The sequence below is a fragment of the Pan troglodytes genome, chromosome 4 (assembly GCF_028858775.2).
Source record: "Pan troglodytes isolate AG18354 chromosome 4, NHGRI_mPanTro3-v2.0_pri, whole genome shotgun sequence".
NCBI classification, from domain to species: Eukaryota; Metazoa; Chordata; class Mammalia; order Primates; family Hominidae; genus Pan; species Pan troglodytes.
This window is the reverse complement of record NC_072402.2, coordinates 13,992,686-13,998,685: the sequence shown is the minus strand read 5'-3', so window position 1 is coordinate 13,998,685 and position 6,000 is coordinate 13,992,686.

Here is a 6,000-nt window from a genome sequence, read left to right as displayed (position 1 = left end):
GATGAAGCAGTCTTCCACCTGATACCTAGCTGGCTCGGCAGGTATGACAGAAAGGATTCATCATAGATAGTGAGTTCTCTTGTGCTTTAGGGCCAAATACTATGCCCAGAGTGATGGGAGGTTTATTAGAGAATTTGGCTACTTCTCAGAGCCATCAGAATCTCACCTGCTCTGAGGACAGATGGATGGGAGTCTGGGGATATGATGAGGAGAAAGAAATCTAGTACCGTATAAACTGAAGACTTGGGACTGACTGCTGCTTTAACAGCAAATGTTATTGAGACAGTTTGTAAAAATAGCTTGAAATTACATGAATGGAGCTTGCTTTTAGGATGTGGGAAGGAACTGATGGAGGATAGCTGGAAATTATTAGGAAATATAAAAGTCAGTACATTTTTATACCACAACTAATAAGACTCCCACCAAGCCAGTATTGTAGGATAAGAGTTCCTGCAAAACGTTACTTCATTTAATAACCACAACAATTCCATGGTGTGAGGAAGACTCTCGCCATTGTATGACTGAAGAACCGAGTTAGAAAAATTAAGTAACACTACCAAGATCATACAGATGCTGTGAGGTGACTTGGGGCTTTTACTCAACACTTAAATTTAAACTATTCTTTTTCTTTCTTTTTTGTTTCTGTCCTGTGTTGCATGTTGAATCTCCCTAAGACATATTTTAATATAGACTTATCAAATTGATGGCTTCCTTATGAAGGTAATTTAAATTGAGTGAGTCTGCAGGATGTCATCTAAAATCAGTTATCACTTAATCCACACATTGTCTCCATACATTTGGCTTATCGTTTCTATAAAGATGGAGAAACAATCTGATTTTGCCACTATGCAGTTGAAAGGGTAAATTTTTCCGTCTTCTAAGGGAACGTAAGAATTGTTTTGATTCTCAAAAGAGCTGAGAGTACTTGGGTGTTTGTGTATACTCCATGTAATCCTTTCATCTTTTGACGGGAATTTCTGCAGGGGAAAGATTTGCTAGACAGAATGTTCCATTCTCATCCAGGTCTTTTGTTAAAGGTCTTTTCGCCTCTTATCTTGTTAAAGATTTTATCTTCTTTCCTCCATCTCTTACATTAGATTATCCTAGATTAACACTGTTCCTCAGGCTTCCTTCTCTATTGTTATATTATATAAAAATAACTTATCACATTCACTTCAGTTCCCCAGCTAAGGAGAATTTGTAACCCACCTATGTAATTGTTGTGTCCTGCAGCCGGCAATAAACCCTATAAGAAATATTGAGTGTTTTTATTTTTGCTTTTCCTCCAGCAAGGCCTTAATGTTTTTGCTCAGTTGTCAAGTAAACTTTTGTTGCAAGCAAGCTTAATAATGACATTTCTAATTCAATTAGCTTATTTCTTAATATGATTGTATTTTAATAAATATATGCATTTATAATTTAGTGCATTTTCTTTATCCTTAGCTTCAGTTCCTTTTGGACTTAACTTCCTTGAAATACACTGAAAGGTTATTAATATTTGTGACTTAATAAATATTTCACATGTACTAAACTTCATACATGTGTGTATGTCTAACTAAATAATGTTTGTATAACTACTGGTTTCTATATTTGTTTCTAAATTAAAATGATAAAGATGTTCTTATATTGGAATATGTCTTTCTGGGAAACTGTAATACATTTACTTGACAGGGCAAAAAATGTTTTGGTAATATTAACAATGAAAGATTGTTAATCTTATTGCTCAACCAAAGACATTTAAAATTTAAAAATGAAAACCTGGAATCCAGCCATGTGGATATGTCATGAATTTTGTGGTCAGTGGCTTTCCCAACCACTAGTCCCTCTTGACCCATCGCAAGAATGACCTGCTTCCACTGGAGAGCAGTATGGTTCTTGGGGTCTGCCTTTAGCTGCAGCCCTAGCCCTAGCTCCAGCTCCAGGAAGACTTTTAGCATGCTCATCTCTGTGGCTATAATGATTGTATCAAAAGCTGGTCTGAGACTAAAGTGATTTTTTTTTTTTTTCTGAGAGTATCAGTACTCAGATACTCATCTCATTCACTCTGACCTTGTTTAAATTCCTTCTTGGCTTGTCGTAGCTTTTTGGAGAAAGTTCAAACACCTTTCTTCTACACATGGGGCCTATGTAAACCAACCTCTGATATACTTCTCCAGATCCATTTGTTGATTTCTTCTCTTCCCTACCCTGCTTCCTGCCCCCCAACTCCCTGCCCTCCTCTTTCTCTTGGAAAAATCTGTTTTAAGAGCTCGTTTTCCTACAGCTTTCCTAAATGAAATTTGTTCAGGCCTTGATGGCTTTGCACATTGCAAATCTTTGCTGGGAACCCTGGTGCCTTGGCTGCCTCTTTCCCCACCTGCTCTGTAGGTTTCCTGGTGTTACTAGAGTTGGTCAAATTTCACTTCCTCTGAGACTATTTCCAGAAAAACAGAATTATGGATTTGTGTAATCATCTATACCCCAAGAGTATAAGCCTCACATTCATCTCCAGCATTCATCATACTGCTCTGTAATGGCTGGTTTTGTGATCTGTCCCTAGGGAGCCAGGACTGTGTCTTTGTCACCAGAATAGAGAAATAAAATAGTATGGAGAGGAAAAGTATGTATTTTGGAGTCTGATGAACCTTCAGTTTCAGTCCTGCTTGAATATTTCCAAGATGCACAACAATAGGCAGGTTCCTTTATTTCCTAAGTCTTAGATATATTGGCTTTATTTTAAAGAGATGACTTAATGTCTGCTTCTCAAGGAATTTGTATATATACACGAAATACTGTATATAAACCACTTAATATGGTTCCTGGTGCATATTTCCTGTGATTGTAAAACATTCATTTGCCAAATAAATGGATAACTTCTAATTACTTAAGTCTAAGAATCAAAGTTTGCAGAGAACTTCAATTTTATTTCCATTGAGATGTGGCTTCTGTAATACCATTTTAACATCTATTAAAATAATGTTCTTAAAGTCATCAATGGCTGACTAATGCCTTCTTTCTAAGTTTTCTTCTTGTGAGTTTCATTGTATTTGATTAATTCTGTCATTTTGTTTCATAAGGTTCTTCCTGTGTATAGGGTCTTTGGTACATTGACTCTTTGTATCTAGCTTTGGATTATTGGCAGATTTGAATGGTTTGTCATCTTTATCCCTATTGAAATCATTAATAATTTTTAAGAGTAAAGGATTTAGGTTATGTCAGGAAACTGGTGGTAACATGATTTTGTATTTTCTCACAACTCCTCTTGCAAACTAAGCAGAATGACCACAGAATATATACCAAAATTAAAAATTCTGCAAAAACATCTTCAATATAAAGATGTGACAGGACTCAGGTGTGTTCTAATTATTTATGGCTGCTGAAGAAACCACCCCCAAAACTTAGTGGCACAAGGCATTGAGCACTTCATTACATGTCATCATTTTGTGAATCACACATTTAGGTAGAAAGTGCCTTTTTTTCTTTAATAGGACATGGCATCAGCAAAGCATACTCTGTGATACTCAGTTCACCTATGGGCTGGTCCAGAGAGTCCAAGATAGCTTTTCTCTTGGCAGGCATGGCTGAGGGTTTGGCTTTGCTGGCACATTTGATGGCAGAACTACATGTGCCTGTCCAGCAGGATAGCCTTAGGGCCCCAAGTCAGATATCCTGGCTGGTGGCTCAGGGTTGCAGGAGATTGTACCAGGGAATTGGGTAGAAACTTCAAGGTCTTTTATGACCCAGTTTCAGATGTCATATGGCAACTCTATAGGTTGAAGTACTCACAAGTCCTTTCATATTACAGAGGAGGACCATAGGTCCTACCTTTTCATGGGAGAAGTTTCAATGAATTTTCAGCAATGTTTAAAAACCACAACAATCTGTTTGTAGCCATAGTTATTTACATTTCTTCCTAATGCAAAATGCATTCAGTTCTTCCCAAGCTCTCTCCAAAGTCTCATCCTTGTATGGCTTCAGCTCAGACTTGGGGTCAAGGATCTTATATAGATTAGGTTCAGGTGCAGATAAGGTTGGTCAGATTCAGTCCCTCTTAATCTGGAGACCAGTTAACTTTTGAGAGATTAGATATCTAACAGTATTCACCCTTGTGCCCATATACATACCCAATATACAATAATGGAGCAGGTAAAAGTTAATTGCTATAGAAATTCCTGTGAAAATGAGGGAAACCAGCACACAAAGAAGTTACTGTTCCATAACAATTCTGAAATCCAGTTGGACACAGTTACCAGTTACTTGATTTGGGCTCAGTCATACTCCCTGGAAAATATTTTCTGTGTTTGTCTTTGTCTTTTGGCCTCTTGCTTTTACCCTGTAATTCTGTGGCTACTGGTCACATATTCCTTCCATTTCCATGTATGGAATTAGTAGTTTCCTTAGTTGGCTTGCTATCGTAAGAAATTTGCAGACCCAAAGGCCTTGTTTCCATCTTGTACTGTCATGCCAAGTTGGTACAATTACTTTAAACACTTTATAAATTGTTTGAAATATATAAACTTATAATCCATATCATTAGACCAAAGCAATATTAGGAATATCTGTGATATAAGTCCCCCTCTGTCTTTTTTTTTTTTTTTGAGATGGAGTTTCACTCTGTCACCCAGGCTGGAGTGCAGTGGTGCAATCTCGGCTCACTGCAACCTCCGCCTCCCATGTTCAAGCAATTCTCCTGTCTCAGCCTCCTGAGTAGCTGGGAATACCGGCACGTGCCACCATGCCTGGCTAATTTTTGTATTTTTGGTAGAGACAGGGTTTCACCATGTTGGCCAGGCTGGTCTCGAAATCCTGACTTCATGATCTGACTGCCTCAGCCTCCCAAAGTGCTAGGATTACAGGCATGACCTCCTCTGTCTTTAATGGGAATAGCATTGAATCTATAAATTACTTTAGGCAATATGGCCATTTTAATGATATTGATTCCTCCTATCTATGAGCATGGAATGTTTTGAGCTCTTGGTGAAGCCACTGTGGGACAATACCCTTAAGAGTCTTGAAAGCAGCATCGTCTATCCCAGAAGGATAAAGAGACATATGGTTAAAGTTCTTAGGGGCATTTTTGTTTTATTGAGTTGGTATGTGAGACACTGCCTTACATATTTCTGAGATGTTAACAAAGTACCTTAAAGGCATCCCCCAGATTTCCTGGGGCCGTGTATTTCTGGAATTTGTTAGATTTAAATTTGATCTACGACAGTGGCCCTTAATGGATGGAGGCAGCATTTGTCAATGTCCAGATACATTTTTAGTTTTCACAAATGGAGAGGTGCTGCTGTTTACTGAAATGCTGTGGGTTAGTTCTAGGTCCCATTGCTCACTGCACAGAAAGCCAATCACTGAGACAGTGCCAAGGAAGAAGGCTTTTTTGGGTGCTGCAGCCAAGGAGAATGAAAGGTCTGGCTCAAGATCATCACCTCAACCAAGTAAAATTAGGCTTTCTTATAGCAGGAAAAAAATGTAACTATGTGTGGAAAACAGGAATTTGGGAAAGGTAAGAAAGAGGATTTGGTCATCAGACAGCAGGTGGCCAGTTGGTAAATCATGACAAGGTGAGGCATCTGGCATCTCATTGTCCACATGTGGTTGTCTGGTAAGATTCAGTTCCTTGAGATTGTCTGGGAAAACTGATGGTTAGTTTCCTGAGAAAAGGACTCAGATAAGACAAATGTAAGTTTCGCAAGTTTTAAGACTGAGTGGGTCAATTTCTACGTTGATTCAAAAGAAACCATAAACATCAGTTATATGGAACAATTGGACCAGTTTCATTGTCATCTGGTGGGTAGAAGTCAAAACTTTTGTTTAACATACACAATGTGTGGGATAACTTCTTTGCACCAACAAATAACTGACCATCCCAAAATGTCACTGATGATGAGGCTGAGAAGTCTTGCTCTGAGGCCATTTATTTTTTTGAAACTATTTTGCTGGTATAATAGACTGTTGATGTCATTTGTCCACTTTTTAATGGAGTTATTTTTTCTAATAAATTTAAGTTCCTTGTAG